This window comes from Sylvia atricapilla, chromosome 11 (assembly GCF_009819655.1).
Source record: "Sylvia atricapilla isolate bSylAtr1 chromosome 11, bSylAtr1.pri, whole genome shotgun sequence".
NCBI classification, from domain to species: domain Eukaryota; kingdom Metazoa; phylum Chordata; class Aves; order Passeriformes; family Sylviidae; genus Sylvia; species Sylvia atricapilla.
Window position 1 is genome coordinate 11,053,555 of NC_089150.1, and position 26,565 is coordinate 11,080,119.

The following is a 26,565-nucleotide window of genomic DNA, read 5'->3' on the forward strand; positions in this document are numbered from 1 at the left end:
TTCGGCATTTGCAGTGTTCGTCTGCTGGCCCTGAGGGGAAGATCCTGCACCCTGATTTCAGACAGGCTGCTCAGCATCTGGCAAAAACTCAAGGCTCCCTCCATAGCTGGTGCCAACAGAGTGCAAAGCTCAAGTCTGACACAGGTGTGCAGAGCTGCATGGAGCAGCAAGTTCAGGCTATCATGCTTGCACCAGCCCATCAGATCCTTCATCTTTCCCATGCTTCCTCAGATAGGAGATTTCTCATCTCACTAAAGTCATTGGCCACTGCTTGCTTCATCCAGCCCTTCTCTCAGCACCCAGTGCTCTCAGCAGAAAAGCTGACACATCCATTGGCATGTCAGCTGGGATCTGTCCAAATGAGACAGGAGTCAAGTCCCTTCCCTGTGCCTCGCTGCTGAGCTCACACCAACTGTCATCTGTAAGTAATATGCTAGACATGTTTCTTTTTCAGGGTGTTTTTTTTTTTTTAAGTAATTTATTTTCTAATTACAAAAGAATATAGGATAGGGGGGAAAATGAAAGAAAAGAAATTATGACTACCAGATGGCAAATCACCATTTAGCAGGAGCAGGCAAAGAGAGGACTCAGTCAATCACAGGGTAAGTGATAAGACACCAGAGGGAACTACCGAAAAGAAAGGCAGCTCATTACACAAAGCACTAAATTATTCTTAGTGGGACTTCTCCTCCTTCTTTTCCCCTTTCTATTTTTTATTCTAAGCCATAAAGCAAGTAATTCCACTGAGGTCCCCTTTTAAATGATTAACATTTCCATTTTAACTTTTGTTTTTGATTGTGTCCCTGCCATTAATCTTCCTGTCTTTTTCTGTGCCCTGCTCTTCACCTTATCTTCTAACTTTCTAATTTCCTTAGCTCCTCCCTTGCACCCACAAACACATCCATAAACTTTACTGCTGGTGGGAGCCTTGGATGGATCGAACCAAGGCAGGGAGATGCCCCAACACAGCATCACAGAAGACCCCAGCAGCATCCTGGCCCATCAGCAGAGTCACCATCCCTCTAAAGAGACATCTAGTCCAGATTGCCTTATTTGCATGGATGTCCTGGGGAAATCCTTGGTAAAGAGATAATCCTGAGATATACCTTGCCAGCAATCCCTGCTTGACTGATGATATCTTAAGCTAATGATATCCCAGGCTGGCTGAGATCTCCTTCCGGCTCAATTCTTTTCCACTGAGCAGCTAATTCATCAGTGGGAGGAAAAGTTTTGTGGCAGCACAGTGTTTTCAGGCAACATCACAGCAACATCTGTCTTTGCTGTTTGAGGGGGCAGGATACAAACCACAGCTCCCTTTCCCCAGGGAAGACATCGAGGGAAAAGTGGTGAGTCAAAACAGACTGTTGACCATTTTTGCACGTTTCTGGCTAAATAGGAAAATTGAGGGAGTGTTCATTATTCACTGATGACTCTCACTGTGCCATGGGTCCCAGAAGAGCTGTGGGTTGCTGGGCTGCATTCCTGTCCTGCCTTTGATCCTGGTCTGTGCTGGGACATTCCCAAAATCTCCTCCTCCCCTAGTTTCCCTCTATTGCCAGAAAGGTAAATATTATTTCCTTTCTTTGCAAATGCCCTGTAAAACACTGCTAATGTGCAGGGAGGGCTCAGGTTTTAACAGCTGCCTCCTGGCACCGACAAAGCCTGTCCCCCTCAGCAGGAGCAAGCCAGACATGGGTGTTGCTATCCCATAAATTCCCTCTCACTACCAGTCTCCTGGCATTGCTGGCATTTAGAGCTCGTTCGTGTGTTTTAGGAGCATTAGGCAAAATACTGGTAGCCAGGCATTTTTTATGCATACTTCTCTGGCCTTAACGACAGAACACACTGTTACTTGGTAATGAACTGGGCTGAAGCAAACATGTTGGTAGCACTAACTGAAGGGAAAGGAGTGAAACTTCACCTGCCTGTCCCCTTTGACGGCCCCATGGCTGGGGCCATGGGTGTGTTACTGGAATGGTGGCAGGAGCCAAGGGCTCACATGCTGGGGGATATCCATCTTCTTGGCTTATAAAGGAGGGTGGTTGGACCTCCACCAGAAAATACCTGGGGAAAAGGGGGTGAGGAAACTTTAGGGCTTGGCACAAAAGGACTCCCATAGCACTCCAGGCAGCCTCCATCCTAGAGATGAGCTGTAAAATGATGCAGTTTTGTTTTTTCCAGAAACCACCCAGGCAGTCGATACATAAAGTACTTTTTAGCAAAATGGGAGAACTTCAGCTCTGAGCAGCACAGGGGCATCTGTTAACTCTGGTGGCTTCAGAATATGGGCACTCACTTGTCAATGAAAACCAAATCTTGCACTTGAAGCAAAAACAAATTAAAATTAATTAATCAGTGGAAAACACTTCATTTGAACTGGGAAGAGCAGATGCAACTAGCAGGTCTAGGTGGACAAACAAGATAATCAAATCAATACTCACACTTTTCTCGCTGGCTGGCAGCCACAGGCTACTAAGTGAGAGCAGAGGTGTGGATCTGCCTTGTTTTTATCAGCCATCAGCTGGTTCTGTAATTAACTGAAATTCAGACCTGCTGGGGGAGTTATTACCCTGTCCTTGGGTGGATTTGGTTTGCGCATGGCGGGCAGCTTTCTCCTCCTGCTGGTGTCTCCTGAATCCCATCTTGCTTCTGCACAAACCTTGCTGCCTCCCTCCCAACCAGCACTGCCTGTGAAATGTGAACTGTAGGAGGGTGGTGGATGCTGAAGGGATAAACCCTGTTCATGGCTATACCAGTAATCAGTGCCATTGTCAACAGGAATAGCTCTAAACGAGTAGGGCCAGGTGTAGGGCTCAGTTAATAATGCTGTAATTGAGAGTAGATTATTGGGCCCTGACATAGGAGCAGGGATATGGAGAGATTTTCTTCTGTCTTTGTTTTTAGCTGTGTTTAGCTCTTTATGAAAGAAGCACTGCTTAGATTTTGCAGATGGCAGTCATCTTGTTCATGTGCAGCACTGTTTGTGCCCTCTGTGGGGACAGCCCCCAGTGCACTCAGTTTCTGTGGGTGATTCCATAACGGATTATCCATGGAAAATGCCTAGGAAGAGATCAGTGTCCCCATTCCCATCCACCTGGCCCCCGGGGCACATTGTGTTCTGAGCGCTGAAAACAATGCTGGTGTCAGTTAAAGACACCCTGTGAAATTTGGGCTCTAATATTTGAAAAGCAGGAATCAGAAGCTAGGAGTTTCCCTGTCTCTTACTAGAGATGGCCCAAGAGCCATCTCAGCTGAAGAGAGGCAGACTTTTATTTTCTTTAATTACATTTTTTAATTATTATTTGATATTTTCTTTTTGCTAGAAGAAGCTGTCTTGGTCCTAGAACGTGAGAAGAAAGACTCATAAAAATGCATTTTAAACTGCTCTAAATTAATTCCAGAGCAATTCACTGTGGTTTTTTTCTTCCCATGGACATTCAAGGGAAGAAGTTTTGCTAGGTGAGGCAGTAACCAAAAACAAAAAAAATTCACAGAAATGTTGAGAATATTTTCCAAACCACCCCCTACCCCCTCCCCCCCCCCAAGTTTCTCACTTTGAAATCACAGGCAGTTTCGGTGGTGATCAGAGTAGAGCATGAAGAGTTAGTTCCATCCTGCTGGGGCCAAGAAACCTGTGGTAACACCTACGTGCTCAAGCCAAAAGGGGCACACTGCAGATTTCAAGTAGCACCAATGACTCATAGGTCAAACAAATGGATTGGAAATTCACTCAAATATAGTATATTTAATAAAACGGAGGGGAAAAGACAACTCACTAGCAAAACAGGAAAGGCTCTCTCTAGACCCACACTTCATTGTTAATGAATGCTTAGATTGTCTCTCCTGTACGCTCAATGCCTTTTTTATTGTCCCTGTTCTTAATTTTGCATTAGTTACACTTGAAGCTTTTTGTTTAGGCAACAGAAACATGTATTTACCTGCAGCACTTCCATATTCCTCAGATGAATGTGGATCTGTTTTAGAGCCTGGAGAAAAATCGTTACTCTGAGATTCAGGGTCTGTTTGCTATTCCAAAAGCTTGTGAAAGAAGAGAAGTTGAGTCCCAATGATCAAGATTGTCTGTGTGTGTGTGTGTGTTTGCATTCACACCTTAATGTGCATCTCAGTGATTCTGTTCCTCCCTCACCCCCCTTCTTCCACCCAAGGTCTAATTAAAACAAGAATGCACCAGGCTGCCTTTTCCTCTGTTTCATCTCCTGATATTTTTTTGTTAAATCCACCAAGGAAATCTCCTGAAGTCTTTGAAGTTTTGGGGTGTGTGAATAAAGATGTCACAATGGTAGACACAGGGCTTCTTAATGAGGACACAAGGTTTGATGTCGGAACACTTCAGTGCCCAAAGGAAAGAGATGCTCTCCAACAGACCCTCCCTTTCTCTCCTTCCTTTTTTTTTTTTTTTTTTTGTATTCTTGCTGCAAGGGCCTAACATTTTTTTTCTCTTTTATATTTTTTATTCTGTCCCCAGCTTTCAAGAAGGAAAGGGATAAATGGGAGGAAATGTAGGAAAAATGCAGTTTTACAAATCCTATTGTTGTTGAAGCCACAGTTTCTTTGTCCCATTTAATCTCAGAATCATCTGAGGTATCAGCCCCATCCAGTTTCCTACTGCCTCCTTTCCAGTCTAGCCCAAGGTACCAGACCCTCTCTCTGTCTCTCCCTCAGTCAAACTTCTGACTCAGGGAAAGAAAGTTCAGCTTTATCAGGAGGAGAAATCAATTTAATATAACTGAGGGGAACATCTGATCCCTAGAGTAAAAAATTCATTACCACAAGCCTGGTCAGTGACAACAGCTCCAAATACCCCCGGGGGCCTTGATGTGTTTGAGGTAATATGTGTCTACTTTGAATTCACCTGCTGGACCCTCATCCCTATTGCTTTCCCCTGTTGCATCTGAGAAGTCAGCTTGCAAAATTATGGGCAAATAGAAACCAAGGAAACTTATCCTGTGATTCACCCCCACATCTAACCAGCAGAACAACAGGATACCATTAAGGCAGGGCTGAACATCCTCTTGATGCATGTCGGTTTCATGGTGGAGAAAGCTCCCACATTTCATGGGGAAAAGACACTCCATTTCCAAAACATGGGAAATGTCTTCATGAGAGGTGGTGGGGAGTACTTTTTGGTTCATAGCAGAGAAAATAAATGTTGGGGCAATGCTGAAAATCCAACCTGCTGGCTGCAGAAGCCAGTTTAGCTCCTGAGGATACTGCCTGTGTACTTTTTCATTAAGCTCAAGAATAGCTGGAGTTCCTGCTGCAAACCTCTGAGTTTCAAGCTCAGCATGAGTCAGCCCCAAAGTGCTGAAATATTTAAGGTTTTTTTCCTCTCAGGAGATAGATTAATTGACACCAAATGAGCTGCATCATTTTTCAACTAAGAAACCCCTGAAGTTTTAGTTTGGTAGTGATGACGATTGTTTGAAATTAAACCCTTTGCACTGACTGACCACATCTGCTCAGTTCCATCCTTCTCAAATAAGACACAATTTTCCTTCACCGTCAGGATTCCTCCTCCAAGCCTATTGTCTTCCAGCCCCCTCGGGTGATGCTAATACATTTTAATAGGGACGTGGGAGCACACTCACCTCCTCAGTTTGTACTTTGATTTAATTGTCTAGACCTGTGGGCTTTCGTTCTCGTTCCTGAGAGATGTCTGGAGGAGGGAGGTGAGCTGTGAGAGCCCAGCCTGCCTGCAAAGGGGCCTGGCACCACAGCTGGGCTGGAGGCTGCTACGGTTGCAAAATACCTGTGCAAGTGTAGGCTGGATGGTCTCATAGGAAGGGGAATGGGAGTGCATTTGCTTTGCAATTTTGTTCAGAAGGAAAGGTGAGTTCCTTCCTTCCTCCTCTAAGAAAGTCACACCATCTTTTTTCTCTCCTTTCAAAAAAACAAAGTACATAGATTAGGCGATTCACTTTAATGGTATATTATGGTATATATGGTATACATGCACAAAGAGGGGGACATTTGTGCTGGAAAATAAGAGGCCATGATCTGAGCTCTGGCCCTTATATTCACTGCTCTAACCTGCTGCAGCAATCATAGGTGCTTACAGCTCCCCTGCCAAAGGATGTGACCTCCAAGGCTGAGATTTGGGTAAGGTGTTTCTGCCTGCACTGTGGTGCTCTCCATTCCCCAGACAGTGATTTATTATCAGACTCCACACTGACAGAATAAGTTAACACAGAGTCAGTAAGTGCTTATCCCAGGCAGAGGGGCGGGGAGACAGCTGGGTTGGTAGCCTGTTACAGAGAGCTCTGCCAGGGGCTGCCTGTCAAAATGGAGCTCCTCTCTGCCTGTCGAGCTCAACATTTGTTATAATCTGGTCTTAGACCAGAGCTCTGACTTTGCTGTGCTGGAGACTCTGAAAATTCTGCAGAGTATCAAGTTATTTTCTTGAAGGCTGGCAATTTTATAGTGAGTGTTAACAAATTTGACGTGTGTATGCTAAGAGCTCAGGTTGTGTAATTTTATCTATTTACCGTCCCCTTTGCAGCCTATGAGCACACCAACAGCCTGGTCTGTAAACCCAGAAAAATCCCAGGGGAGTGCAGGGCCAAATCCCAGTTTACCAGCACTGGCCAAACCTCATAGCTGAATCTGATCATCCTTCAGATCAGAGATGTGAAGCCACACAGATTCTGAGAGGGCTGTTAAGATGATTGCATTGCCTCTGCTGTCGGACAGAGGATTAAGTCCTGTTCAGGTTTAAGGTCACCTCCTTTCCCAGTCTGGGTGAAGCCATCTGGTTTTTGTGTTACTGACCTTTGTCAGTTGCCATTAATTCACAGAGGCTGGCAAAAGTGCTCCAGACTTGCTTTCTGCAGAGCCACAAGTCACCGCTGGGAGCGAGAAGGGTAATGGAAAAGCTGTTCAGTTTTGTTGTGATTTCCAGATCCTCGTGAATAAATCCTTGCTCAGGTCCAGTCAGATTGTTGCCTATAAAATTCCCTGCCTTTGATCCTGTTGGCCTGAGTTTCTAATCTCCACAGCAGCCCAAGCCAGCACTACCACAGCCCCAATTACCAGCTGTGGTTTTTGATTTTGTCATTGACCCTCTCTGCTCCAGTGTGCCAGCCTCCTTCCTTGGCTTTTCCAATGTCCTTCCAAACATTTTGGTATCTTTTCCCAAAGGCACCCAGTTTGCAAGCAACTCCTGGTCTACCTTATCATAAACCCAGGTAGTCCAATGTCTTCATTCCACCTCAGCTAAATAAAGATTTTTTGGTGATAAGACGTGCCTGGTTTCCACAACCTCGACTCCAGCAGCACCTGTCCAAGTCTGCAGGAGCACATCTGCTCATACCATGCACCAACAGCTCAGGAAAATGATCCATTGGTGCTAATTGGAGACCATAGTGGGCTGACTCTGGCTGGACACCAAGTGCCCAGCAAAGTTGTTCTGCCAGTCTCTTCCACAGAACAGGGGAGAGAAAATACAATAAAAAGCTCATGGGCTGGGATAAGGACAGGAAAAGATCACTCTCCAGCTGCCATCATTGGCACAACAGACCCAAGTTGAGGAAATTAATTTAACTTATTACCAATCAAATCAGAGTAGGATAATGATTAATAAAACCAAATCTTAAAACACCCTTCACCCACTCCTCCCTGCTTCCTGGGCTTAATCTGTCTTCTCCCTACCAGTGCAGGAGGACAGAGAATGGGACCTGCAGGAAAGAATTCAGGACAGAGTGCAGGTGGAGGGAGCATCCCACTGCCCATGCCATGGCCTTGTCCTTCATGTTGAGCCAGGAGCTGGGCAGGGAGGGAGTAGTGCTTTACATACCACTTAGCCTTTCTCTTGCCTGGAGCCCCAGGTGACCACAGTGGCACAAATGCCATTAAACAGCTTTCATCTGATTTGCTGAACTTCAGTGATCCTTTGGAATTCACAAAAGGAAATTAAAAAAAAAAAAAAAAAAAAAAAAAAAAAAAAAAAAAAAAAAAAAAAAAAAAAAAAGAGGCAGATTTTCTCCCATTCATTCTGGAAAGCATTTTCTTTCCTGCTTTGTTGTTGCATGATTGTTTGGTTTGTGCTGTTATTTTAAAAGGTCTGTCCAGCAGCCAGAGATGAGAAAGATTTCGACGTGCCCAGTTGTGTGCCATGCAGAAATACCAGCAAACAGCTGAACTAAGCAGTCTGCCAGCTCTCCATAACAAGGAAGTCAGGCATCTGAATTCTTCTCTCCATCCTCATGAATACAATCCCTAGCAATGGGGGACACTTCTCAAATGCAAGGCTCTCTGCCAGTGGAACTTCACTTTGGGAAATCCCATTTGGCATGGTCATTTCTCAGCAGCCTCACACTGTGCTTTCCCCCTTCCCTGAGGTATTATGCTGGTGAGAGGTGGGAAAGGCACTTCTCTTGGCCAGTTCTCTTGCTCTCTGCAGAGCTGCGTGGCTGCAGCCCATCATTTGGGTGGAGGGAGAAAGCTCTCAGAAGTACACATAGGCTGGCAGAAATCAGGGTCCTCTGGGCAGTCACCAGTGGCCTCTGTTATTGGAACAGACATAAATGAGAGGGGCTTGATTGCACAATTTATGATTAACCGACAAAATTGACCTGAAAATAAATAAGAGGAAGGGTTCTAAAAGAGATGAGGGAAGCCAAGTTATTCAGGGCTGACCATGTTGCTGCTTTCCTTCTTTGTCCCTCTGTAACTAGATAGCTCTAAAGAGGATAGTCTGGGGTCAAAGGTTGTGATATCCCACAATCTTTCTTCTATCTTGTCTTATCTTTGCCTCTGTAAGGATAGCTGTGGACTAGTATTTGGGGTTTGACCTGCAAATTTCTTCAAAAATGAAAGACTGGGGCAAAGAGCTGGGGTCTCGTATCCAAGAATCTCACTATGCCTTGTGCACATATTAGGAGATGGAATGTAAAGGTGATTAAAGCATCCAAAGGTCCTGTCCTGTCTCCAATGTTTCTGTGTGCAGTTCTGATGCTAGAATTGCATGTGTAACCTTCACCACGTGGCTCAAACTCTGTGTGAACAGACACTCAGACCTCAGACCAAAGCACACCTGCTGTGTTTCCTGAGAGAGTGAGGATGCACCTACACAGAGACCTCTTTGGTCTTCCCAGGACCCATGAAAACAGGGTCTCATGAAATATTGAGCAGGTCTTGAAGTGTGTGGAGCAAACCTCAGAAGTGGCCCTTGTATGCATAGATTGAGTGTAGCTGAAGCCAGTTGCACCCCCTCTGTGTGTAAATGCTTTCAAAACAGCCACAGCCTTGGGAGCAGGGAGGATGCATCCTTGGGCACTATTTCAGCAGTTTCAGGTTGTCCAAGGTCTTTTGGCATTGTGGCCAGATGAATGTCAGTGTGCCAAACTCTTTTAGTAGGAGCTTCTCATAAATGGTGACGTTGGGATTGAGCGAGCTGGCAAAAAATGTCGTGTTCAGCAAAATCTAGCTTCCCTTTTCTCCTTTAGAAATTACTGCCATTTGAAGTATGCACAGTGGGACTGCAAGCCAGACCAGCTGTGTCTGGGCAATTAACTCAAAGTTCAGATGAGGCTTGTCCACAGAACTGGGGTAGGAGGTGTGAGTCAAATGTGATTGTCACCACAGTTTGAAAAAAAATTGCAGCTCTGTAGAACTTTTACTAAAATCCCCTTGGAAGTCCCCTGCATGCAACACAAGGAGCAATTTTACCCTCTGGTGTGATCTCAAAGCAAGCATCATGCTGACATTGGCATCTGTGCAAGAATTGAAACAAGGAACCCTGCAAAGGCAAACAAACTCACTTCAGTCAGCCCCAGCAAGCAGCACAGTGAACTTCCTTGGTTGGTATTGAAGAGGACACCAAGACCACGAAACACCTGTTTAGCATTTTGTAGAGCTGCATTACTACTTGTGCCCTACTTGCCTGGAAATACACTTCAAAAATTCACTGCCTTTCACTTCCAGCACTTGCATTTGCTTCCACAAAGCAACTTCTACTGTTTCCTATTCCTCAGCTTGGCTCTGTTTTACATATCTCATGCCAGGGGCTGACCCAGCTGAAATCTCTGTTTCTAGCTCTTCAGAGTGAATCACAAGCCTTCAGTTTTTTACTGTTAGTGGTTTTTTTCAGGAGCAGAATACTTTCAATATCCTTGGGGGTTTTACCTCACTAAGTTCAGAAGTGATGGGCTGAGAGCCACGAAGTTCAAAATAGCAATACTTTGTCAGGATGTTCCACTTGTGGGAGTCACTGATTCCCCTGATGTGCAGAACAAGTGTTTGACTGCCTTCCCTATAGCAAATATGTACATTGCCTGCTCCTGATCCTAATTACATCTGTGTCAATCTGCTTAAAATACCACTGGCTGCATTGAGAGTGCAGGATGTGAGCCAGATGCTGTGCACGGCACCTGATAGTTCCTATTTCCTACACAGAGATAACCCCTGATTCAACCCCCTGCTCTTCCTCTTCCTCCTCTACTATTTTGGCAGCCTGTGTGGATGAAACCAGGATGTTTTATGCTAAGCATTTTTCTTGTTTTCTGCTAACCTTTCTGCAACTTCTGGAATTCTGATTCAGGCTTTCTGCAGTGAACCATTATTTCCCTAAAATTTAAAAGTGGGCTGACCATGTCAGTATGCTCAGCCTTTTCTCTGTATCAGACTGAAATAAGCAACATTTTGCAGAAAAGCAACATTAAGCAGAAACTCTGCTCACCTCCTTCTCTGGTGAGCAGAGTTTCTGATGTCTGCCCTAGGGTTAATCATAGGGTTAACCAAGTAATGAAAATATATTCTGGGAAAATGCAGAAGATTTCTCGCTTGGTTGGATTGAGCAATCTTTCTTTTTTAAATTCAGTGTCATGGGGCAGCCAGACACATCCCTCATTCATTGTCAGTCTCTTCTGCTGTGGGTCAGCAACATGATGTACTTCTGCTTCCTTGTTACTTCAGGGCAGAGCAGAAAGCTGTAATTTGCTCTGGTCCTTTCGTGAAGTCAGCTTGGTTTTCCCTTTGCTCCAACTCCAGGTGAGGGGAAGTCAACCAGCAAGATCCAAAACACTGCTGTGGTTCATTGGCCCAGATATATGTATGTGTCTTCTCAGAAGGGCAAAAGAGTTTCTTTCTCTTTTATAGAGCATCATATGAACATCATCTCTATTTCAGTGGTGACCAAAGACTGCCTCTCTGGAGCCAGAGCTCTCCTGGCAGTTTCTGCCCCAGTAAGGGGCAAATGACACCTTCAGTGGGCTCCTGTGTCCCTGAGGAAGTCACTGAGGCTTGACATGGGACATATACAAGTGCCATTGATGCCTCTAGTCTGAGATGTTTATCTCTTTTCCTGAGTGAGAGTCCCTCTGGGAAGATTGATGACCCTGTAAAAGATAGTTTTAGACTATGTTTGACGGGGCTATCCAGTTCTGTCTCTGGAGTTCACTTACAGATTCCCCCTTTGCTAGGCTGCTCTTATTTCTCCTGCCCCAGCCTGATTCCTGCTCCTTCTCATTCCTTCCAACAGTCAGTGCCCATCCTCAGTAAGGAGCAGAGCTCATTCATGCTTAGATGGGCAACCTCTAAGTCTTTCTTCAAGCTTTAGGAATGACTTTTGAAGTTGTTATTTATTCCCCAAGCCAGCTCATGTCACATTCAGGGGGCAGCATTGCCTGTTGCCTTTCACAGCCAGCATACACATTTTGCTTAAAGTCTGTGTACACGAAGGGGGCCTTGATGGGAGAGTGCACAGTGCTTGGATAAATTAGTTAGTGCCTGCATGTCACCGGCAGCCTCTGGCACTGCTCACATGGCTCTGCCCTCCTGCAGCCCCTGGCATCAGTGGGGGAGCAGCCACACTGGGTGTCCTGGCTCCAGGCTCACAGGTGCCTCCCTGCACCTTCAGGAGGTGCAAAATGTGCCAGGTGAGGGGGAGTTCAGGGTCTCCTGAGCTGTGGGTGTCTGGTGTGGGGAAGCAGCACTGAACACCAGGTGGCCAGCCAAGAAGCTTGTAGGAGTTCTCACAGGAGCTACTTCCTCACCTCCAAGGAGGGAAGGGGAGAAGAATCCTGTAATTTATAACTGTATTTAGGCTAATATTTATAAGCCCACTTGGAGAATGGGTGAGCCCAGGGTTTGAAGCTGAGGGTATGTAGAAGGGTAGACAAAGTAAGAGTAGTAACAACACTCCAAATTATGAATTTGTGCATCCTGATCCCCTAATGACCCAGAGGTCTAGTGTGCTCTGCTGAGTTCCTGGCACATGGCACAGCTAACCCAGACACCCTGGAGTTCTTCTGCTCACTGGGGCAGTCTAGAGATATTACAGAAATCTGCTCCTTTCCAAAATGCCTTCTTTTTAAATAGCCTCATAATATGGTAGGAGTTGATCCTTTATATCACTTCTTTTAAATTGCCTTCTGCTAATCAGCTGTTCTTTAAGAGATGAACAGACATCTTCACGTCCTGTCCTGATCTGCTGGTGGCTCTGAGATGCTGCCAAGCAGCTGCTGCCTTGCACAGCAGAGAGGGCTCTTTTCTCAGGGAGTGGGGATGATATCTGTAGACTTAAGGTTGCAAAATGCTTCCTAAACTTCTAGGATAAAAGCCACTGGAGAAATGTAAAATATTAGTGGTATTTTAAGAAAGCGTGTGGGTGTGTAGACACAATTAATTTTCCTTTTTATAGACCTACATGGAATATCTCCATCTCTGAGGAAGACGCCTAGATCTATGGAGTGTTGGCATCCCAGAGGAGGGCATTGCTCTGTTCATGTTAACAGAAAATGCCACAGAAATTAACAGTGCAAGAACACTGTTGTGGTCAGGCTCTGTCAGCCCAATAAATTATTGTACATGTGGGAGGAGGCAGGTTCAGAATCTCTCCATCCTTCCTGTGCTGAAAGAGCTCTTGTTAAATGCACAGGGTAGCAGTCGTAGGGGATTCTTGTCATGTTAGTCCCCCAAGATCAGAGAGAAGCTGATGTGACTTGGAAATCACTGCGTAGGATTAAACAGCAGAGGAGATGTGTGCTCACACACACAGGCAGAGTGTCTGCTCTCATGCTATGCATTGTTATCGACACTCTGCACCTTAATGGCTATAATGTCAATGGCCACTTTGGGACCTTTACTCACGGATTATTAATGCATTAGACCACGGTTTTGATGGGTTATTGTGTCAAGAGCAGAGGGGAGTGGATGCCTAAAGTACACTGACAGAACAAGGATGTTTTTTAACCAGGGCTGCGGTGTGCATTGTGATTGCTGCATCTTAGAAATCATGTTTACTGCCCTCTCATACCTTCTTTCAGCAAGTGGGATCTCACTGCAGCTCAGAGGACAGCATGGAAAAGATGAGACTGCCAGAGAGGAAAAGGGGCAGTCCAGGGAAAGGAAGAGATCCTGGTGCCTGTAGCCAGGCAATTGTACATTCCTTTCCCAGGCTGTGAGGAGATGATTTCCTGGCACTAGCCACCAATACCCTGAAACATGAAGATTAATAGGCTCTTTATTTTATTGTTAGGAACTGCAGGTGCTGCTTTTATTTATATAAATGTGTACTGCTCTCCTCACTGTGGGCTCAGCCCAGGATGGATCCTCCCCTGGGACTTTGGGAAGGGAAACTTTCTCATGCTGCCTCTCTGCCTGAGAGCAAATGTCACACCACAGGCTGGAACACGAGTGTGGGGGCTGTCACCAGAGCCTTTGAAGGTGATGGAAGCTGCAGGTGCCCAGTGCTGATCAAAGGATAGGTCCTGTCATTTTCAAGGGCCTTTTTGAACACATCACAATTTGCAGAGGAAAGCGATGCAGATGTAACAAGATTTTGGCTGATCTTTTCTATGTAAATAGGATGTATGTGTTTGCCAAAGCCCCGTTTGACAGGACATCATGGTTAAGTCTGCAGAGAAGTGAGAAGGGCAGTATATCATGCTCAGACACCCTGAATGAAAGCCTGACTGCTATGCTGAGGGAGCAGGAGTAGAAGGGGGATCCTGAGAACAGTGTGGCAGGAGCAAAGAGAACATGCATGACGTTGTAGGAGTTGGAAACATTCTACCTGTCATTTAAACAATGCAGTCACTTCCAGGTCAAGCAACTCGGGGAGAGAGAAGGGCTCTTAACAAGAGCTCAGAGTTTATTTCTGGCAGAAATTGCCATCTTTCTTGTAATCACGGCTACTCCATTCTGTGGAGAATTGGAGAGCTTATCCTCACAGCCAAACTGGTTATTGGGCAATAGAAACAATAATCAGCCAGTTATAGAAGCAAAACCCATGTCACAGGCCCTTCTTCTGGGCATTAACTCTAATAGATGGGCTGCAAAGGCATGGAGCAAGAAAAGAGGGGTGTGAAAGCCCTGAACCCATGGCAGTGCTGGTTCTCCAAAATCCTGGAGGGCAAGAGATGGCACTGACCCAGGAGGGAAATTCCTTATTTAAACGGCTGTCATTGCACTTAAGGCCCATGTCTTTCACTTTCTCAACGTCTCATTCTCTCAATTTCATAAGGGGCAAGAAATCCCCCAATTTTCCTGACAACACTGAGTTCAGTTTGACTTTCCTTCATGTCGTATCTGGGCCATGGAAAGGCCCCTGCTTTTATTGTATGACGACACAGAAATTACTGAGTAATTACAGGATTATGCAGCACCCTGTAAATTAAATGTTACCTCTTTTTACCTTTTATAGAACAAAAAATAACCATGTAATTACCTAGTGAATTAAACTGCTAAGGTCTCATGGTAATTATACATGGAGTCAAAAGCTCTGAGTTCTTCTGGTAGTTACAAGTAAAGAATTATCTTTCATTTTTAAACATATGTTGCAGTTGGATCCCAAAGCCTGCACATTTCCATTTTAATAACACTATGGCCTGCCCAAATGAGAAGAGGCATATGTCTCCCATCTGAGTGTGCAAATAAAGTGTACATGTATATATAAAATAGATTGGACATATGCAAAACTGACCCAGGTTCATACCAGAAAAATGGAATACCAACAGAGGTAAAACATGATTAGCTGGATGATAACATTCAAAATTATGTTCAGTTTCCAAGCACTGGAATTTGTTTTCATAGGAAGCAAGTCAGTTTGATCCTATTTTTCACATTCTTGTGACTGTATTTTGAAAACAGACAATCAAGCTGTCCATCAGGAACCTTTGTCTCCTAAAGGATGGCTCAAGACTTGTTGCTGTGGGTGGGTTTTTCCATGGATCAGCAAGGAGGGGATGACTGGGCTGGCACAAGAGTCCATGAAACACATTGATAGTGTGGGTTTGGTGGATGGTCCTGTCTCAGGTGAGGTGGTTTTGCTGTTGCCTGTCAGCAGCAATGGGACAGAGCTGTCAAGAAGGTTGGCCTGGGATCCGGACTCTCCATAGACAGCCACAGAGAGACTTTGTACCACAGAGCGGCCAGAGGAGGAGGCTGCAGATCAACAAGGGTTTGCTGCCTTGTGGCAGAGCTCATTCCTCTCAAAACACCTTCAGGAACATGTTTTCCTGCTTAAAAAATGCCACCAGAGACCTGGGCCTCTGCAGAGGTTGCTGAATATGGAATAAGCTGCAGCATAACCACAGACCATCCAGCCACTCTGAGTGGACAGAGTGGACAAGCATAAAAAAGGGCCATTTCGGCCAGTGATTGCAGATGCTAAAATTCATTGTCAGATTTTTATCAAGTATGAGGATATGTAGCACATAGGAATTGCCACTGTTGTCTGCATATCCTCTGCTCTGAGCTAGCTAAAAATACCTTTCTATTATTACAAGATTTTATTTTTTTTTAACTGTTCGGCATAAATTTTTCTTGGTTTATTTTTAACCAGAAAAAAATTGTACCAAAGTTTTGTTTCAGGTTGTCTTCTACTTTCTTCAGTTTTTTATTTCCATTATTATAGGAATAGAAATATATTTCAGAAAAATTCCAATAAACTTTAATCATTAAATAATAACCAACTTTGATGTCCTTTCTGTTTTAAACGAAACAATTTCATAGGTCTCAAAAACCTATACTTTGTCTTCATTACTTTAGGTCCCTAAACCTGAAGAGCATGATGTTACAATAAGCCTGACACTGTCTGAAAGGTGCAGTACATTCACCTCCAGCCCTTCAAATAAGCATTATGTGCATTTACTAGCTAATTTTTTAATTTGCTTTGAAATATGTAGCATGTTATATAAGAACCCACTTTGGTAATCCTGGGATAAAATGCAGAACCGGGATAGGGAGGTGAGTTTTTATTTTAATGATGCTTAACAGTGGCATTTCTACTATTGAAATTGTGTCTGGTTTTGTTATCACAGACCTAACTATTAGACCTGCAAGTCATCCCTAATCCAAACAGTAACTGCTCCAGGCACAAAATGAATGGAAGAAATTAGCTCAAAATATTTTATTTTGCATGTTTTTATTGTTTTGCTTTCAATATGATCAGCAATTCTCTGTAGCACTGTGTTTCATAGTGTTCAAATCCTGAAGTAACGCTGCCTGATGAATGCAGTAATGTGCATTTATTTCAAAGAGTCATTTATATCCCCTGGTGAGCAGGTAGTCTTTGCTTTAGATATGCTGGGGTGTTTTGGTGCAAACGAGATTTTTTATACATGTTTGTTGCATGATTTTTCCCCCCTCGTGTCCATCACTTGTATCACTTTGTAATTGATATTCAGTGAATATTTAAAAGCCCCCATTGGTATTGGATCTGAAAAAGGAGGGGGGAAATTATGCCCCATCTCATTCCTCGTGTCTTGCATACTGTGCCTTCATCCTGACACAGATTACTGCAGCATCGTGCTCGCCCCATTCCTCTGCCCTAACAGCCTCACGTCTCATGTGCCGTGAGATCAAAGACACAGAAGTTCCAAAGGGCTTACATTCAATTAACGGGAAAGGGGCAGGCTTTAGACGTGCTCAGCAGAAGCTCTGATTTCATCAAACTGCTGACTGCAGATCATGTACCATAGCTGTCAGCACCTGCAACACCAGCCCTTTCCCTGCCACCCTGAAAGGGGGTCGGGGAGGGAAGTGGCACTTCCCTGCTCTTCCTGGCTGTGTCAGGATGGAGGAAGCTGGAAAAGCCCATGTCCCTTCACAGGCATGATCAGGAGGAGGAGAGGGTGGGGGAGTCTCTACCTCCCACTCTGTTCTTCTTTTTTGCAGAGTTGTGGACTGAAAATTCTGTTAGACCTTGACCAATGTATTGGACAACTTGAATTTTTAATGAGGAGTGATTTCCCACGGCTCTCCTACACAGATCTCAGAGTTAGAGGATTAGCCTGCGGCAGTCAGAACTCCTAGGGCAAAAGCTGAGACTTTTGACCCTTTCTGTATATTTGCAGTGTATCACAATGAAATAAAACCTTTTCCAGTGTTCAGAATAAACTATCTGCTTTTCCCTTCTCCAGGTATTTGTGACACTGGGAAAAACTGAAAAGTTGTGTATATGAGAGAAAGCTTGTGATTAGGAGGTATCTGTGACCAGCCACTGCCACGGAAAACACAATGCTGGGAAGACAAGAAACTTGGCTTACTGTGGCAGTCTGGGTTTAAAATTGTTCCCTTTCTCTTAATGAAAGGTAGAGGGGAGAGTTGCAAAACTAGGAACTGGATCATAAACCTGGGGAGAAAAAAGTAGAGCATAAAAAGAGATGGGGGATCACCAGGGGTTTATTTTTTGAGCATTGTTGAAGTGAGAGAGCACATCCCATCCCCCTACACTCCCAGTGCTCATTGCCATTAACTCCAGTCATGTTGATGCCTCACATTTCCTGGGGTTGTGCATGTGACGTTTGGAAAAGACACGAGGCCTTAGCTTTGTATTATTGCTGGAATTCATTTTAGTACTATTTTTTAGAGCCCTGAGAGAACATAGATCCCTACTTGTATTAAGTCTCTCTCTCCACTGAGCTGATTGCTGAGATAACCTGCAGCCAGAGCTGTCTGAACTTATGTGACCTGGTTCCATCTGTGTACAACCCTGTTTTGCATTCTCTTCGATTTACTTCTAATGCAAACCTTGCAGAGCAGGATGTTCTTGCTACACATACACAAAATCTGTTCCTAGGGATTCAGTGCCTGCTCTTGCCAGGAATATTTTCAACTATTTTAACCTTTTAAAATGTTCTGCATTACTATGGGAGATGACCAATCCTCACTCTGCTCACAGGTTAACAGTGCTATAAAGAGTGCGGCTGGTCAGTTGAATCAGAAAACACTGAAAAGGTCAAAGCATGCAAGTATTGCAGGGGTTTCACTCTAAATGAGGGTAGCCTGTGACCTTCACTTAACCCTTACTTTAAATGATTGCAAATTAAGTTGGGCAACTTTGCCTGATCCCTAAAAATCTAAATGTATTGAAAGATGAAAGTACATCAAACAGCTTTCCATCACTGTCAGATGGTGTTCTCTGACACATGCACACCAGATAGACGTTTCTGTCTGAGCCTCACTTACCCACTGAGATGTATTCAAATAAAGCCCCATTAATGTCCCCAGTGCTGAATGACATCCATGCATTTGTGCCACAATGCAGCCATCCCTATGAACAAAGGCATATCCAACCAAGGATCTTTCCAACATGGTGTTTTTTAATCTTCTTGGCTTATCCAGAACTCAGAGATATAATATATGGTGTTTGCATGGCAGTCAAAGCAGGGCTTTCAGCACTGTGAATCCATCACCTGCTTCCCATCGGCCATGCCAGAGCTTCCTTCAACTTCAGCAGGCAATATCCAGTCTCCTGGGTTCTAGGAACAAAATGTCTAGCTAAATGACCAAATGTCACTGATTAAAAATAAAGAGAAGAGCACTGCAGCAAAGTATCCTGTGACATTCCTTGTCTTGACTTCCTCCATACTGTGACACCAGAGCAAAACCAGAGATGGGGACACATGGTCTTCAGGGAGACCCATATGGGGTCACACAGGTTGCTTCTGAGCAATCACCTGTACCCAGGAGCAGCAGAGCCAGTGACACGTGTCTAGGGCCAAGGGATGGGATCCCCCAACTAAACCATCAATATTCCTTAATCAAAGGGAGGAGCATTGCAAAAGACTTGGAATTGCACAACACTGTCAAATCTTTATTGTCATTCTTTAATGTGGCCTTTTTTCTTTTATTCCCTGCTTAACTACCTGACCCTTTTTTATTCCACAACAACAAATGTGAAAGCCAAGCCATTTACTAACCTGCAAACCCAAGAATTTCTATTTTTTGCATCCCCATAAATCTGTATCCCAATAACAGGAGCTGAATATACACCTTCATAGAAGTAACCCACAAAACAAGTTATTTACTTCAGTAAGAACTCAATTCTTCATTAAATTAGTTGACATTGAGACAGGGAAACAATGGTGGGGAAATGATATATCCTAGGAGCAGCTCAGATTTGTTCAATATCATGGCCAAGAAATGGCTGCTCAGTGACTGAATTACTGGCCAAGAGGATACTCTACTTTCTGAATTCCCATGGAGATGGCCTGATTTCCATAGCAACTGGATTCTTTCTCTTGCCTTTCCCTTTAACAGGTAGAAACACACTTGAATCCTGAAAATGCTAGAAATGCTGAGTATTATTGTATTTTTGGACACTAGAACACTTTCTGGACAATATGTTGAAATATAGGCTCCTTAATGATTTTTTTTTTGTATTCTCTTTTAGAACTGGTGATGACATTATCTTCCATCTTGTCTTAAGGTCTGCTGTGATGTGTGCATAAAGCTTTCTTTCTTTCTTTCTTTCTTTTCTTTCTTTCTTTCTTTTCTTTCTTTCTTTCTTTCTTTCTTTCTTTCTTTCTTTCTTTCTTTCTTTCTTTCTTTCTTCTCGTAATCATTGTTCCAATTTTTTCTATTAGATAACCTGCAATGCAGGGTGATGACTACTGAAGAAAGCTCTTGGGGGAAAGTGAGTATTGATAATACTAACTAAAGCAATATCCAAAACATATGAGTAATATTTCTAGAGAGAGTTCAACCTCTGCCCCAAAGATGGATTAAAAATTCATGCCATTATTCAGTGTGTCAGGTAGGAGATCATGCCAGCAGTAAATAAATACATAATTTTTCACCTATTTGTTGAGACTTCCAATAGTTTCAGGTGTCTCTTTAGGTCTCTCCTTCCTCAAGTGCATCTCCACTGCTTCTCCTTTCTAGACTGCAGTTGAGTAGAAAGAATAAAACCAACCCAGAAGAAGTTGTGGCATTAACTGTGGGACTCCTTATAGCACTTTGAAGGAAATAAAAGTGGACAGACCCTGAAAACCATCTCCCCAAAGATCTGCTGAAGATATCCAGGACAAGAAGTCATAGAAAGAGGCTTTTGGTTGGTAAAGATACATCAGTCTGATTCCTTAAGGAAAGAAGTGCCATGGACATCATGAGCCATGTCTGTGAGTTACAGGATCCGAAAAGGTACCTAAGGCAGCATTTGTGAGGGACCACAGAGGTGGTGTGCTCTGGAAAGCACCAGGGTTATGGCAGTCTGCACTGTCCCAATGGCTGCTACAAAAGTTTCTGCATGGCAAGGGGTGCTGACACAGTCAAAGGAAAGGCAGCAGGAGGTGATGAATGCAGATCTTGTGTCTGCTAGGATGGATAGTTGGTGAAAGGTGTTTCTGGCAAGTGAAGCCATTTGGGAATTCAGGAAGACTGCAAAGTGGGTGGGTTGCAGAAAAAGTAAGAATTGTTGTTACAGAGGTGCTTTTCCTTTAGCCACAAATCACAGCAATGTGATGCCTGCACTGAGGATAAATTTCACCAATATCCCTTTCAGGCAGCAGTCTGGCCCTTGCCCCAGCCCTTCCAGTTCCACCTCTCCCTGAGCACACATTGGCCTCTTTCCCCCGACCTGGCAATTAAACAGTCAATTGTGGTAGCCTGAGATGCCACGAGAGCATCCTGAGGGCTTGACAGCACTTTGCCAATTCACTGACCTCTGTTATGTTCTGAGCCACAAGAGGTTACACCCGAAATCAGACTAAAAAATTGACCGATTTTCCTGTAACCCCCAGTCTGACCTTACATCTGAGTTTACATTTTTAAATCTCACCATGAGCTGCCAGCTGACTCCTCCCTCTCTCTGCAGCTCCTGCACAGCTGTTCAGTGGCCACTGTCTCCCCTGCATTTTGCAGCCCCTCTTGCCCACATACCCTTGCTCTCAGAGGTTCCCCAGGTTCTCTACCTTGATAGCATCCCTATTCTCTTGCCTGCCCTCCCCTCCTTGCTCTCCTCTACTCCTCCCCAGCTGATGCCAGGGAGGAAAGCCTCGCAAATGCAACAGATTGGAGCAGAGGAGGAAAGGGGGAGGTTGAAGGGGAGTCGAGGAGGGAGCTCCCAGGGCTCTGTCACTTTGGCTGCTTTCAAAGCCATAGGGAGAGAAAGGCAGGGTGGTGCTGGGGCTGGGGCTGGAGCAAAGCCTGCGCCTAGGCAGTGGCAGGAGCTTTATCACCTGTGACCTCCAGAGCACTTAGTGCTGATGAGGAACATTCAGACAATCACGTTAGGGTTGTTGTGGAGAACATTCAGATGATAAGATTAGGGCTGTTGTGGGGACTGGAAGGGCATGTGTGTGCTGGGGGTAAGGGTAGAGCAGTGTGGGGTGGGGGGCAGCTGCCTGTCACGAGGAAGGGGATCACAGAGGTGAAGGTGCAGAGCTTGGTACTCCCTCCACAGCATCTGTGACTCCCTCTCAGCAGCCCAGGAGCAACTGAAAATCGTCCTTTGGGCTTTTTGGGGATATGCCCATAGAGGGCACCGATCTGTCAGCAAATTTTAGAGAAAATAGGGATTTGAGTAAGAAAGACTGACACAGGAGGCTCGGGCATCTTCATGTGTCTCCTGTAGGTGTGTTACTTCTGAGCTAATGATGGACTGTTTCTTTTTTTACTTCCCCTGTCTCTCTTGAAAATGCAAACATTGCTGGGAAGTGGGAGAAGTGGCTTCCCCTTCCCATTTGCTAGAGGAGCAGATGGCCCCACAGATGATTTCTCCTTGCTTCCCTCTGTCAGTAAAAGATATATAGCCTAGCTCTGAGAATACCATTTCTTGGCAAAGATGTCCCTGGAAAATAGCAGGGAAATTCCCAGTTCTGTACTGTTAAGCTTCTCTATCCTTTCTTTAAAAGATTCCTTTAATTCTGCCGATAATGACAAGGTGCACAGCTGCAATTATGTTTAGTTTCTCAGAAGACACATGCAGTGCTCAGCTGAAGCTGCAAGGAGCCTGACCTTGGGGGAAACCCAGGAGCTCTGCCCTCCACCCAGAAGACAGCATCCATCTCCCTTGGGGCTGGCCAAGGATCTTTCAGGTCAGATCAGTTCACTGTGGGGCTGTTGTGTGTGCATGGAGGTGTGATGGAGAGAGCAAAAACCCTTGGCTGCCTTTCTTTCTCCGTGGCTCTGCTTCCCCTGCTCCCAGCTATTCCCACTCCTCCCTAGCAGACAAGCAGGGAGGAGGCCCATTAGCAGCAGCTCTGCTGCAATGTCTCTTTAAAAGTGTCAGGAATAAAGATTTACCTGCAGATTTAGGAATACAATTATTGTACGTTAATTAAATATGAAATGACACTTAAGAGCATATCCATTGCCTTAACAGCGACTCTCTGTAATAGTAATAATACTTAGCACTTACATAGCTCTCTCCATCTATACAGAGCTTCACAAACATTAACTAATGAATCCTCAACCTCCCTGCGAAGCTGAAGAGGCTGCTGGCATGATGGGGAGTGGGAAGAGGAGATGTATCAGGGGAATAACCTCCTCTTGGCCTGCTGCTAATGCTGCTGCGTTTCAGGCTGCTGTGGTCTTCACTCTCCTTCCTTTCTGTCAGCATTTCCCTAGCTGTGCTTCCCTCCAGAGCCATGCAAGAGGCAGGCCAGCAGTGCAATGGGGTGGTTCCTGTGGTCACCACTGGAGCAGGCACTGAGCTTCCCTGGCTCTCAACACTGAGCCCAGACAGCAACAACTCCATAGCACCCAGAACTGCCTCCATCCCATCTCCGTTTCGTCAGAGTTCAGCAAGGGAGCCTCAGTGTAGGTTTGCCTGAAGCTGGAGCATTTTGAATGTGGCTGTGAGAACAAGGTTCTGGCTTGGACATAAACATCTGTAAAATGCAGAAGTCCAATACCAGGTCTGAAATAGTCTGGATTTTTGCAAATCGGTTCTGGTGAAGCCATGCCTTTCCTTCAAGTCTTACTGGAGAAGCCAAGAAGCTTCTTCTGCACCTATTTCACTTCCCCAGAATGGGATTTTTGAGCTGAAAGCCAGATCTCCTGGACAACTCTAAATGTTGACAAGTAGGAGCTGATTTGTCTCCTGGCAGGTGTGCTCGCTTCACCCTCTTTGAGTTCACCTCATGATGACCCATCCTTTGAGACCATCACTTGACCCAGAGGGAATCACAGATGCTACACTAAGTCTGTGTTTCCTGACACATTTACATTTCCTTGCTACAGGCACCAGTGATTGTGCAATGTCTCTGCTGGAGAAGTCAGGAGAGCGATAAAAAAGAAGATTCATTCTCTTTAGAAGAAGAAATCTAACCTAACTCTCCAGAAATCCCAACACCACATTCTGCCCTCTGTTAACAACCCTCTCCTTCCTCCATTTCCCATGGCAGGCCTGGCTCTGCCTCTGCTTTGGATTTTAGGCAGCAAAGTCCAGTTTCACCTGTTTTTTCAGATTTGAGAAGGCTCTAGTTTAATGTCCATCCCTTCCTCCACATCTGGGCTGCTTCACCCTAGGCAGGAGCCCATGGCAAGGAGGAGAGATGGGAGCAGTAGATCAGATCTGTTGGGAGGGAAGAAAGTGATTATTAATTCCTTTTCAGGAAAGGGTTTTCTGCAAAATCTTCTTCCAAACTATTTTTTTCCCCAGCTCATTCCTCTTAAAAAGATAATAAATATTCAAAACATACTTGCTTAGATTACCAGCCATACCCTAACAGCTTCAGCACCTACAAAGCTGATGCCTGTTTGTATCCACTAAGCAATTGTCAAACTGCATTGCTTGTAACGTTTAGGGTTGGTTTGGAAGGAGGTCTCAAGGCTACAATCTACAAAACAGTCTGTATTGGCCAAGGGGAAAAAAAAAGACAACGTGACCTAGAAAATCTTGTCATCTTCAAAGCTCCCTGATTCTGCTGTTCTTTATTTAGCACTATAAGCCCACCAGATCCATTTCTGAGCAATCAAAGAATGTTTTTGTCTTCCAGAAGGGTCTCAAGCAGTTTGAACATGCTGATATTTTCAGATAATCCTGTCAACACCAGTGATTTCAGCTTTTTTCTCAGCTAACTCACTGGTGAGCTTTTTGGGGTGGCATTTAGATGTGAAAATGCCACACAGAGATGGTGTTTCCTGCAGTTAGATGCAAAGTCAAAAGTTACCTCCAACGTTCAGCAGAGTCTGGTCTTCCTTCACAGACCAGTTATCCTGGTTTTATCCATAAAAGCCCTTGATGAGGCAGTGGGAAAAAAAAATGAGTGTGTGAGAGCTCACCTAAATGTACAGTTCGATGGAAGCCTACCTCAAGTGTTTTATTTAAATATAAAGTAATTTATTAATGCCTCAGTCTTTCCTGTCTCAAAAATTGTCTTTCCCCAGCTTTTGTTTTGCAAATGCAGTTCCTTACCCTGAGGCTTTGGGAACTTCAGGTGATACCAGCAATTCTGGGAACCTCCTTCAGCCACAGGCAGGTGACAGGTCAGTTGTGTTTGAGCTCAGGTCTCCAGCAGCAGGACCATTTAGGGGTTTCCACATGAGTGGCTTCCAAGCATGGAATGACTCCGTGGGACTCCAGCCCTGTGCATGGAGAGCTGCATGGTGTATACCTGTTTGTTTGCACCTACACAGCACAGGGAGCAAAGTGCACCACATCCAATTCATCCAGGACTCGTTCTTCAGTCCCCAGGAGATCCCCCCAGGTGAAGAAGCAATTCTCCCACTCACATGGTCTATAACTGGGATCTTCCTCCTCCTTCACACGTTAACAAATTGGCCATTCCCTGAGAGCAGATAATTTCTTCTTAATGATAGCCATCTCTCAGCACGTACTTTGGCTGCCAGCTTTCAAAGGTAATTGCATTGTTATTTAGGAAAGTCAAAGGTGCATTCTTCCAGAGATGCTCTGGCTGCAAGCAGGGGTGGGGAGGGCTGACCAGAGATGGCTTTGCTTGCTCCCGTTAGAGCCAGGTGTCACTGCTGGCAGCCAGGTGATGGGGGTGGATGTATATCACCACTCCACTCCCCTCTTTCCCTCCCCACAGAAAAATCTATAAGAAGTCATTTGCTGAAAAATAAAGATGGGCTGAAAATACAAAACACAAAATATTCCTCTTTCTGATAAGAAAGTGATGTCACAAATGACCTTATTAAAAAAAGGCAAAATGCTTGTTTATTTAAAGTACTTGTTCAAAGAGAGAAAGTGAAATGTAGCTTTTGGGTATTTTTCTTTCTCCTTTCTCTTTCCTCCTAAATGAGATTGAAATACAGTTTCACATTTGCAAGGCCCAGTGCCCTTTCTGCCAAGAAATCCATTGACAGTCCAATCAACAGACATGTTCTGGTTACAGGAATCAGGCATCAGTCAAACGCTTGAAAGCCAGATCCAGCAAATGCAGCAGATAATAGTATTGAAAACAGCCAGTGGGGGAGATGAGAAAGTAATTGGAGTGCAGGTAAGAGCTGGTGTAAGCAGGATGGATCGGCATATTGCTGACACGTGGAAGGGAGGAGGCAGAGGGGGAGAGCTAATGAGAGGGGTAATTCTAATGATAGAAGTAGTTCAATGTGTCAGGCTTTTGTTTTTTGAAGGCTGAGAGAAGGATTTATTTGTGCAGAGGCAACTCAGCCCACGGGATTTGTACACCACTTCCAACACAAGTCCTCGCCAGCTTCCAGAGCTGGCTCAGCCCTGGGATTTTGCAGGTAGATCCACAAATCTGCTCAGCCCACAGATTTGCAAGTTTATCCTCCAGTAAAAAGCTGTGTGGCACCAGTGGGGAGGACTGTGGGGCTGGACTGACGCTGGAAGGGCTGGAGCAGATGTAGTGAGGGTTTGCAGGGGGATCAAGGCAAAGGCCTTTGTGTCAGCCCAGGGCAGCTACGAGCACCCGGGGGGGCTCATTACCATGAGCAGAGCAACACTGGTCTCTGCGTGAGCAGGGTCTGCATCACTAAACACAGTCATTTCAATCTCCACAAGCCCTAAAATCTGCTGATTTCATCCCAAATGTAAAAATCTAAAGAAGACAGGAGTGAAAATGAACAGAATAGAATTTGATTGTATGGACTATATATCCTAATTTATTCCTGAGCCCTTGCTAGTAAAATACCCCAGCTCTGATTAGAGTGGTGAGCGAAGAGAATTACTCACTTCCTATGGGTAACATGACGAGCAAATTACCTGAATTTCTTGTAAATCTGTGATCCTCTTTTGGGACACAGCATTATGGAAATGGCAGAGAGGGGCTGTTGATCTCATACGCTGTGGTATGTACTCCCTCATACTGAGGGTGAGTTCACCCTACATACATCACCCTGCCCTGTCTGGGTTATTTCTGCATCTTTTTAGATTCACATTCTCTGTCCCAC